Below are 11,863 nucleotides of genomic sequence, written 5' to 3' on the forward strand. Positions count from 1 at the left end.
ATCTTCATTTCTTTGTCTGTTTTAATAAACACCTACAGAATGGACTGAGTTATACTTCCATTTTTTGGGCAATTTCAAGTACAAGGCCCTTTCACAACAGGGGATTTATCTGTAACCAGTGTAATTTACAGAAAATGACAATTTTAAGAGGCATAATTATTCCACTTCTGTAAAAGGCTGATGCTAGTAACAGCAACTTCAATATTATAGCAAGAATCTTTTCTACCCATTGCCTGCACTTAGGTAATTTATATCTGAAATTATTAGCAAGTTTAATATTTATATGTAACTACTTTAAAGTTTGAAATAGAAAAGTTTACATTCGTATAGCATTTCTTATTTAACATGGATTTGTGAGTGTGGTAAAAATTCTCTACTGCATTAAGACTTGAAACAATAAAATGATCAGTAAATCACATATGAGAAAGTACTGAACAAAGATTAAAGTTAATGCTAGTTAATGGATTCTTAGTTAATGGATTAACCTCACAATACTCTTGAAAATGCCGCAAATATTGTTCCTTTGAAACACCAATATATTACACAAACCTTTTCCACAGGCACAGTTGGTTTCTCTTTAATAAATGTGTAAAATAAGTAATCTAGATAACAATGTGTGTCATGTTTCTCTTCATCTAGTTGAGGCCAAACCCTTAAATTATTAATTCAGAGGATATTAAAAAATAATAGTAATAATAATAAAAGGTCTGGGAGGAAGATAATCTTTCAGTCTACACTTTGGAAAGAACTAGCTTCTGCAGCAAAAATTGTTAATAAATCTGTCAGCAGAATCATAAATGACTATAAACTCAATCAGTTGACAATGGCTTGTCATTGCAAAAAAAAAAGTCTCAATCACTGCAGCATTCAGAAAGCACCCTATATAAGAATAAATGTAATTATTCTACTAAGTGCTGCTACTGTGTCTTCTTGTGGGCCCCATTTTGTCTGGACAATCTGGACACAGTCAGGAGATGTGGTAAACCATCTCCTGGGAGTATGAGAGACAGTGGGGGAGAAATAATGCTAAAATGATTAGGAAATGTGACATATAAGGAAAGACTGAAGGAATCAGCCCTTTGTTTTGTCAGCAAACGTTCAGTGTAGTTGAAACATGGTCACAGTCTTCAAATGTGTAAAAAGCTGTTACAAGGAAGATGGTGATAAATTGTTCTCTCTGTCCATGGTAGGTTTTACAAGAAATAAACCTCTGAATCTTTACATGGTGCTTCAGGTTAGGTAATAGGAAAAGCTTTCTACTTGCAAGGTTAGTTCATCATCAGAAGAGTGAGTTCTGACTCCTCTTCACCTGAAGCCTTAATGGGCACACTACACAGTCACTTACCAGCCTCAGATGAGTGGTACTGAATCCTGTCTCAGCAGGGATGAATTAGAAGACCTCTTGAGATCTCGTGCTACATTTATACAATTTTTATGATGTAAGTTGGGAGTACTTCCGAAGACTAATAAACATAGTGTCTCTTTATCTTTCTTTTTCTTTATCTCTCTTTTTCTCTTTCTTTAACTCTAGATCTATACCTTCCTCTTGTATAGCATTTCAAATGTCAACAAGAGATTATGAATTCATACCAAAATATTCAAACCATTCAGCAGAGCCCAGGGAAACCTGAAGAGTTCCTTTTATGTCTTCAACATACGAGAATACACTACAATCTTTAAGATTATGATTGATGGTCTGAAGTTAATGACAATCAGAACATGGTTGTGATGTACAGAAAAAAATTTAACTAATTTTTCCATTAATGTAAAAGAAATCTGCCTCTGCCGTGAGTTTCTCAGATGCTCAGGCAAGGTGACCAGTTTTCATCTAAGGGGAGTGAACAGTAAGTTCTTTGACAGTAAGATGACAGATTGCTGAGTTTAATGTCATTTTTGTTTTCTGCTGAAAAATTTGGGCATGTACTAGTAGTATTTATTAGATATTAGGTCATGAAGTGATGCAAAGTTTAGGTCTTTGGGAAACCCTTGCTGTCAGTAATTTTCTACATATACTTCATACCTTGTAGTTGCTTGTAGAGTATTCAACAGTCCTGGGAGTCAGGAACTAGAGAAGAGTTTAGTGCCCTATTTATCTCCTTCAAAGCACCATTAGCCTTGTAATAGCGCTGTTACACCAGACAAGCAATAGGCTGCTGTCAGGGAATCAATGCTTGTGTTGACAGCCTGAGGGTGTACTCACCACTTTCCTTGGTAATGATGGTTCATTCCCAAATTACATTTATATAGACTTCTGTCATTTATTTAGTATTCTCCAGATGCTATTTATAGCTTGGAGTTCTCCACATGGTACCTTTGATAATTGTTACAGACTAATCTAATGCCAAAGACACTCACTATGTGCTGTTTCACTGTAACATCAGTTCTTGATTACACAAGTGAAATGCATCTATAGCTGCTTTAAGCTACTGTACCTTAGAATGTTCCTGTGGTGCTTACCTGGTAGTCAGAATAGATGCAGAGATGGCCATTCTGATCATCAGTTCTTTGTTCACTGTAATGGATAAAATAATGACTTAAGATGTTTGACAGTTTTCTGTGAGGCAGCAACATATGCAGGGAGAAGTTAAAGAACGTCAGTGTTTAATTTCTTTGGGTAGCCAGTTTTCATGAGTGTGGTCAGTGCAAGGATTTGAGGGAATTAACCAAATTTAAATTCTGTTTTCTACAAATAGATTGTTCTAAATCTGGCTTAAATGACTGAAGGGAAAAGCTATGCTACTACCTTGTGGCAAGAACTAAGTGGGGATATCCTGCTTAGACATTGAATAGGTTTGACCATTTTTATTTCAGAGTACCGAATATGTTAACATTCATGATCTTCCCTACAGGTTTTTTACCAATGGGAAAAATTGCTAATAAATGGTCAGCTATCGCTTTCTGTTTCATCCTGGATCCCTGAAAAGTTCTGAAAAAATATAATCAAATACAGCACCATTTCTTAGACTCATCCTTTACTCATCTTTTACATCAGAAGTGTCCTGAAAATAATGAAGACATCTGACAACTTGGCTTGTCTTGATGGAATTCTTTGTATGCTTTTCAACAGAATTTATTCACAAGTGAATTTGTGTTCCTGACAAGCTGCATGGCTGTCAAATTTGGATTTACTTGCACCACAATGCTGGCATCTTGGTTCACAGCACCCATAAGCAATGAAGCAATCATTGACTTTTTAAAGTTAATATTTTCCATGCTGTCTTACTGTTTGAGACTGGCCAGGCTTCCAGATTTTAAGAATAAGATTTCTGTGCACTGGATCTACCCCAGTTCTGGCATCCTTAAAGTGCTTCTATTTTGATTACACAGGAAGAAGCTTCATACCTTTCTAAAATTTTCCTTAAATCCCTATGAATTTTCAGATTCTGCTGATTTCTTCAAAACATTAAAAAGCCCACTTCAGTTAATCAGGTCCTAAGTTTTTTATGTTTTCCCAAATGTTATAGTCTGCTCACTACAGATTCCAGCAAGGCTTAAACACTGATGGACTGACCTGATAACACATGTAAAATAGGATGAAAATTACTGATGCCACTTCTTAGTGTGTGTGCGTTTGTTGTTGGGCCGATTTTATCATGCAGTGTAGTGTAATGAAAAGATCAAACATTAGCATGCTCTTCAGCAATTTCTGATTTATATTTTTTTGTTCTTGTACAATAAGATGGTTGTTGGTCTTCTAAAAATATATTTAAGAGCAGTTCTCTCATGCGACTAATACTAGCCCCATAAATGCCGTGTCCATACTTAAGGTGGCTGTGGAGGAAGGGAGTGAGTGAAATGGGTACCCAGAGATCTATTAGTTAGGTTCAATAACAAGCAAGGCTTTCAGACACTTTCCTAAGAACAAAAAACTAAGAACACAACAATAGAAGGACGGATTTTTGTCCAAGACACACAGTTCAAGACTGTTTTCTTACATTTCTTCAATAAAATAACTGACTATCAAGACAAAGAAGTGGTATAATTCCCATCTAACTGAAGCTGAGTAAAGTATTTCCAATGATGATACACAGAAAAGAATAAATTGAACTAGGAGTTAGAACAAAACACTGCAAAGAATGATAGAAAACAACTACAAAATGACATAACCACATGTTGGATTAAAGTGAATTGATAGCTCCTCAAGGATCAGTCTTGGAAAAATACTATTGAATTGTTTCACTTATTTATAATAAATGATAGCTAAGAATATACTTATATAAAGTATTAAATAGTATTTTCATCAATGAATTTGATAGAGATGTGCTCATGAAACTTGATGATGGTAGTTGGGAGTCACAGCCAATACAGAACTGTGCTACTCATGAAAAAGCACTGTGTAACCTTGTGAACTGGAATGGTAGTAATAAGAAGAAATCTAATAATACCAAGAATAAGGTCATTCCCTTAGGGACTACTCACTTGAACTTTGCTATATAATGGACGCTCATCGGTTGTAAATGGCAGAACAAGACCTTGGTTCATCCTTGGATCTGTTCATCACAGGATGTCCGCACACCAATGATCTGATGACACTGGAAAATACAAACGTGTTAGCAGTGTAAGTCAGGTGAAGCATTTCTAACAGCCAGTAAGCTTTTATACAGCCCCTATAAGTACCAGAAGTACAGAATTTCCTCTCCATAACAGTGACATTTCCCTAGGGGAGGGTGAGTGATGGAGGGAATGAAGAAGTCTCATCTGGAAAAGTATGCGAAATGTTCAAGAAAGATAAATTCAAATAGGACCAGGTTTACACAAGGTTCACCAAGAAACAGAGATACCATCTCTTTAATGAATACTAGACGTGTTTGACATGTTTAGCATAGTAAAATAAGGCCTCAGCAGGGAAATAAGGCCTCTCCACAAACCTAACAGGAACATAAATACTCAAAAAGAAGAACTATTTTAGTGAAGAGACAATGTTAGCACCAAACAAGATGGTATTTGTGTGCTCTGGAAGACTCAAAAACTGCAGAAAAAGGAGGCTATGGAAGAAATAGGAAGGAATATTCAAGGAGGAATAGTAGGAGGAAGCAGCCTATTTTAATCAGTTTTTAAAACAGACAATGAAACATTTATTTGAAATAGCAGGGCACTGTGCCTAGTAGGTCTCTTTCAATTCTATGCTCCAATCTGGTTTATTTTTGTAGTGAAAAAGAAATCTTTCTCGAATAAACAAGGATCAGAAAAGCTAATACAGATATCAACTTTTCAAAACTAAGAGATAAAATGTTGCTATTACCCAGTGACAGTACATTTTCTCTAATAGACTTAATTATCCCACCACTATTGGTTATCATTAACATTAATTATTGATATCAGAGTAGCATCAAGAGGTCCCAGTCAAGCTCAAGGCTCCACTATTCTGGGAGCCTGAGAGAAAAATAAAATAAATAACAGAAAGCAGTCTGGTTTTCAAAGAGCTGCAGTCTAGCTGCCCAGCTAGAGTCTCAGGCTGACCCGGGCATATGCGTGTGATAACCATGCACAACAAGGCGCCCATCTAGTTTAATAGTGCTGATCATAGTGTGCCAAGTCAGGCAAGTGTCAGTTCTGGCAGACTGAAAGCATAATAGGGGTGATAGAAAAAACTAGGGAGGAATAAAACTGGACTCCTGTCCCTGAATTTTTTTCTTAAAGAATTAGCACAGGGACACAAGAACAGGCACTGTGGGTGAGCCTTAAGTGTCTGAATTTGACGTTGGCTGAAAAAGCAGCAAAAGAAATTAAGGAGGAAGGGAACATCCAGTGATCACTTTCCTGCTCTTTTTACCTAGCAACTGTTAATCTGTTGTAAAAGAATGCACTAAGTAAATGGGGTTGCATCAGGCTGGCGACCCATCACAAGTGGAGTTCCCCAGGGCTCCATTTTAGGACCAGTCCTCTTCAATGTTTTCATAAATGATTTGGATGAAGGACTTAAAGGATTTTTGAGCAAGTTTGTGGACAATACCAAATTGGGTGGAGTTGTTGACTCCATTGAGGGTGTTGAGGCCTTGCAGAGAGATCTGAACAGATTGGAGAGCTGGGCAATCACCAACAACATGAAGTTTAACAAGAGCAAGTGCCAGATTCTGCACCTGGGAAGGGGCAACCCTGGTTACACATATAGACTTGGAGATGAGATGCTGGAGAGCAGCCCCGCATAAAGGGATCTGGGAGTTTGAGTTGACAGCAAGCTGAAGATGAACCAGCAGTGTGCCCTGGCAACCTGGAGGGCCAACCGTACCCTGGGGTGCATCAAGCACGGCATCGCTAGTCAGTCAAGGGAAGTGATTGTCCCGCTCTGCTCTGTGCTGGTGCAGCCTCACCTCGAGTACTGGGTACAGTTGTGGGTGCCACAGTATAAGAAAGACATAAAACTGTTAGAGAGTGTCCAAAGGAGAGCAACAAAGATGGTAAAGGGTCTAGAGGGGAAGACGTATGAGGAGCGGCTGAAGCCACTTGGTTTGTTCAGCCCAGAGCAGAGCAGGCTGAGGGGAGGCCTCATGGCGGCCTGCAGCTCCCTCACGAGGGGAGCGGAGGGGCAGGCGCTGAGCTCTGCTCTCTGGGGACAGCGACAGGACCCAAGGGAACAGCATGAAGTTGTTACAGGGGAGGGTCAGGCTGGATATCAGGAAAAGGTTCTTCACCCACAGGGTGGTCAGGCGCTGGGACAGGCTCCCCAGGGCAGTGGCCACAGCACTGAGCTGCCGGAGTTCAAGAAGTGTTTGGACAATGCTCTCAGACACAGGGTCTGATTTTTTGTGTGGTCCTTTGGGGATCCACGAGTTGGACTTGTGGGTCCCTTCCAACTTGGATATTCTATGAGTCTATAAGTCTTAAGCAATGTGAACAAATCTGAGCTTAATAGCTTTTAATGAACCAGTCACTTCTAGAACTCATGTGGTGTTTGGCTTTCATAACATCCCTTGGCAAAGATTTCTACAGCTTAACTGAGTGCTTCCTTTTCATAGAATCATAGAATCATAGAATCATAGAATATCCTGAGTTGGAAGGGACCCTTAAGGATCATCAAGTCCAACTCTTGATACCGCACAGGTCTACCCAAAAGTTCAGACCATGTGACTAAGTGCACAGTCCAATCTCTTCTTAAATTCAGACAGGCTCGGTGCAGTGACCACTTCCCTGGGGAGCCTGTTCCAGTGTGCAACCACCCTCTCTGTGAAGAACCCCCTCCTGATGTCGAGCCTAAATTTCCCCTGCCTCAGCTTAACCCCGTTCCCGCGGGTCCTGTCGCTGGTGTTAATGGAGAAAAGGTCTCCTGCCTCTCGACACCCCCTTACGAGGAAGTTGTAGACTGTGATGAGGTCTCCCCTCAGCCTCCTCTTCTCCAGGCTGAACAGGCCCAGTGACCTCAGCCGTTCCTCGTACGTCTTCCCCTCCAGGCCTTTCACCATCTTCGTAGCCCTCCTCTGGACACTCTCCAACAGTTTCATGTCCTTTTTATACTGTGGTGCCCAGAACTGCACACAGTACTCGAGGTGAGGCCGCACCAGCGCAGAGTAGAGCGGGACAATCACCTCCCTTGACCTACTAGCGATGCCGTGCTTGATGCACCCCAGGACACGGTTGGCCCTCCTGGCCGCCAGGGCACACTGCTGGCTCATATTCAACTTGTGTAATATTCAACTTTGTGTAATTTTAAAACTTCTACCCTTATTTAAGTCCTGATTTCTGTTTTATAAGAAACCATGAATAATCATTGCATCTTCACTATATTCCTATTCCTTTGGCTTTACAGATAAACTGAGGTACAGAGAGGCAGTTTACATAGAATAATTGAGAGAGTCTTTGGTAAAGTGAAGGACAGGACACAGATGTGTTTGGCTCCAATAAAATCTCTTGACCATGAGACTCTCCTTCGACACACAACGTGCAGATGTCTGCACACATTGCCTAGAGACAGTTACAATTCCTCAAGGACTGTATTAACTGACAATATGAAGTGGGCAATCTCTTAGTTCTGCTAGATCAACTATTTAATGACGTTCCATTTCAGGATCCCAGCCTTGTTAAAATTCCAAGTAATTTTTTTAAGTCAGTTAAGATAGCAGAATAGCCATGTATGAAATTCATGATCTGAGGTGGAGAAAACAAAATTAACTTAGAGCAAGGCAATGGATAAATCCACCTTGTTAGGTAATACACCAAACCCATTTCTTATTTACATGAGGCTCGAATTCATCCAGGCTCTGAATTAGACCCTGCAGTTCATTCTGCTTAGACCAGGACTTAAATATGCATGAAGCTGCAAGGATGTCCTGGTGTACTTTACTGAACAGGGACAGATGCTGAAAGCAAACAATGAGTTTTGGATACATACCTTGGAAGTGGACATACCTTGGAAGTGAGCATAAGCTGAGTTCGTCTCTAGGCTCCCCATACAGCTCTGTATTTTAAGTACTTTGCAGGTAGATATGTTAAATCTAACAAAACATTAGCATCAACAATTGATACATATACGTGTGACTAGCTTTATTTGTTACCGGGAAATGAGATTCTGAAAGCAGATGAAACTTAACTAATGCCTTTAAAAGACCTCAAATATGTACTGATGCAATGTCAAATCAGCTTGGTTTCCTTTGTTCTGTGGCTAGGAACTTCAGCTTTGTTGGCTCAACAACAAAGTCTCATAACCTGGCTTTCACACCTAGATACACACAAATACTGGGGCTCACAGATGCTGCGTATTCCATCATAAGTATAACTGAGAAAACTTCTCTGAACTGCCTTCCAGTTGTGCAATGGGGACTAGGTTTCACTCTTTCCAGTTTAATAGACTTTCAATAAAATATGTTTCAGTAGAAGAGAGGGAAAACTGTCCAAAAGTAATAGGAAATAGGCAAGAAATAGCACAAAACACTGAGCAACATACTTCTCTGTTGACAATTTCCTAGTATTTTTACAGCAGGAAGGTCAGGAGAAAGGAGAGGTAAAACCGTTATGGATGGGATAAACTTTGGAAGTTGCTGCTGATTACAGTCTCATTCACTTTAACAATGTTGCTCCTCATAAATATCTCAGTGAGTCTCAGGATATCTTGGTATCTCAGTGAGTCTTTTCTTAGCCTGTGAGATTAGTAATATCCAGAAAGAGCAAGCTCCATGCTCAGCAGAGAAATAGGTTCAAGACTCCATCCAATTTAATGGGCTCCTTAAAGAGGAGCCCCTGGAATGCTCTCTTGCTCCTGATCTCACCCCAAAACAGAGCTGGCTTTTGAGATAAATGGAAGCTTGCAGGGAAGGGTGCTGTGTGTAGTGGAATGGACTGGAGTTTCTGAAAAATTAATGCTGAAAGCAGATTATCATTTTAGCTTGCTTTGCTGTTCCATAACAATCATCACAGGTAAAATTACTTTCTAAAAATAAAGCCACTGAAGTTTAAGAAAAATATCATATTTGAAAGAAGGAAACTCAAACAAACAACATACAGCTTTTATTAATTTACAGCCAAAAGACCAGACAAATTCAGGGACGGATAATTTTGAAGACCCGGGAAACACTATATCCTTGCCCTGAATAGCCTAGGCAGTGCAGAAACACAAGTAGTGTGAGAAGTCATTCCAGCTTCCTAGCTCCATTGTATAGAGATAACTATAACTAAAATAACTTCTCAGAAATCTTAGAGAATGTCTAAGAGAAAAGATTTTACCCACATCTTCTTAACCCTACTGTTTTCCTCAGTATCGGTCTTTCTCTTGCACAGATTTTTCTGATGCTGTCTGATAAAGAATTTCATGGAAATTTTAAATATGAACATTTAATACAAGCACCACTTGCTGTGTTCCATGCTTCTGAAAACCCTGACTATAAAGCTATGGGATCTTTAACGCAAACATCAAGAACCATTCAAAAACAAAGAGGACACATCATTGGCTGTGGCTACGGCCAAAGGTTATGTATTTATGAAAACAGAGGTTGCTACAGTTACGATGCACATGTTATAAAAGGATGACAAGATAACTTCCTGGGATGGTATATTTGTCCAACAAAAGAGTGGAAATTGAAAATTACTGCAGAGAGCTCCTTAAAGAATTCCTGCTGGCCAGTATGGAATTCTTACTATTAATAGGCAGATAGTCTTACTTAATCGTTAATAAATTATGAGCACGTTCCACATGCAATGTTAAAATTATGATCTTAATACAATTTTAGATTTGTGGTGCCTACTAAAGCAAGTTACTTAGCAAATTGCATTTTGAAATCTGCACTAAATAATATTGTCAATCCTCAATAGATGGTGCTATTATCTAAGTTAATATCTTATTTGATTATGCAAAGGAGCTCAAGACAACTGTGCCTGGGACATATCTGTGAGGAGAGATGACCACCTTTATGAAGTCCTTGCTGTTTATGGTACATGCTTGCAAGAGGACTTCCGTTCGCTTTCCACTCCAGGGTAATGAACACAAGCACAGTCAGGTACCTCAGTTATGCAACTGCACATAACAGCAGACAGATTTCAGGCATTTTTGCTAAAAGTAGGGCAATTTGAAACAGAATCGATGTCTGCATAAAATGGCATACTTCTTGTCATTTTTCTTACATAGTTTGAGATGGTTGATATCCAGAGCTAATTAAAAGTGTGAAATTCAGTTTCACAGCATGGCAGTACATTGCAGGCTGCTCTTACATGGCTCAGCTCTGGAGGCAGGATGCACACGACAGCAGCTGTCTCATTGACTTGACTTCACAGAAAGCAGCTGTGTGCTTCCTCCACCTACAGGCTAGATGCAGCAATCATCCCCCCACAAGGCAAATCCATAATTTTTGATTCTGATTATGGTATCCCATCTTTTCAGAATGTTCTTCCAAAACACCTCCAGGAAGGTAACCCAAAAATGGCACTTGTATCTGAGCCTGGATCTGCTTTTTAGGATTTAAATCTCTGAAATGGAATCACCTAATTCAGCTTCTAGGATGTAACAAGTTATAAAGAAATAATACTATCATTTAGAAAAAGAAATATCAATGGAAAAGGTACTCTCAGTTTCCCAAATATAGTAAATATTTACTCCTTCGATAATACTGTAATTGTTCTCTACTTTAAAGACAGCTCCAGAGTATAAATTAAATTAAACCATTACCTAATTCCCCAATTTATATCCCATTTCAATCACATTTACTGCTGCCTGATTGCCTAATCTATGTTATGTGAAATACTTTATGCATATCAATTTGTGGACATTTATATAAGATGAAAAATAAACTAAAAAAAGTGGATAAAAGAAAGCACAGATGAATAATTAGACTATTAGGAATATCTAACTGTTCTTTTCCTCCTTTGAGTATTCAAGTGCACTGGGTCTGGCTGGGATAGAGTTAACTTTCCCTGCAATGGCCCATATAGTGCTGTGCTCTGCACTTGCAGCTAGAACAGCATTGGTATCACACCAGTGTTGTGTCTGCTGCTGAGCAGTGCTGGCACATGGTGGTTTTACTCATCTGGGCTGCAGAGCTTCACCACAATCACTCTCTCACTCCCCCTCCTCAAAGGGAAAAGGGGAGAAAATACGATGAAAAGAGCTCAAGGGTTAAGATTAGGGCAGGAAGATCACTCAACGATTATTGCGACGGGCAAAACAGACTCAGCATAGGGAGATTAATATAATTTAATTAATATAATTAATTTATATTAATTAATTTATAAATAATATAATTTATTGTCTATTACTAACAGACTAGAGCAGTAAGAAACAAAAAACAAATTAAACTACCTTTCTCCCATCCACCCTATTCCAAGTCCTCCCCTACAAGCAACGCAGGGGAACGGGAATGGGGGCTGTGGTCAGTCCATGGCGCCTCGTCTCCCCTGCTCCTTCTCGGTCCCTCTCTGCCCCTGCTCCCCGTGGGGTCCCTCC

General features: G+C 39.4%; 1 long non-coding RNA gene across 4 annotated transcripts in view; it reads right to left on the reverse strand.

The window, feature by feature from the left end:
• Nucleotides 1-11,863, reverse strand: part of LOC308195572 — a 50,605-nt gene that overhangs the window by 25,101 nt on the left and 13,641 nt on the right. For 3 of the 4 annotated variants that reach the window (XR_013951615.1, XR_013951616.1, XR_013951617.1), the window contains exons 2-3: nt 4,420-4,532; nt 2,458-2,512 (exon numbers count right to left, since the gene is read on the reverse strand). This is a non-coding gene — a long non-coding RNA (uncharacterized lncRNA). Of the gene's footprint in view, nt 1-1,345; nt 1,416-2,457; nt 2,513-4,419; nt 4,533-11,863 lie in introns of all 4 variants that reach the window. The other variant, XR_013951618.1, reaches the window with a different exon arrangement.

This window comes from Anser brachyrhynchus (assembly GCF_964034855.1).
Source record: "Anser brachyrhynchus genome assembly, chromosome: 1".
Lineage (NCBI taxonomy): Eukaryota > Metazoa > Chordata > Aves > Anseriformes > Anatidae > Anser > Anser brachyrhynchus.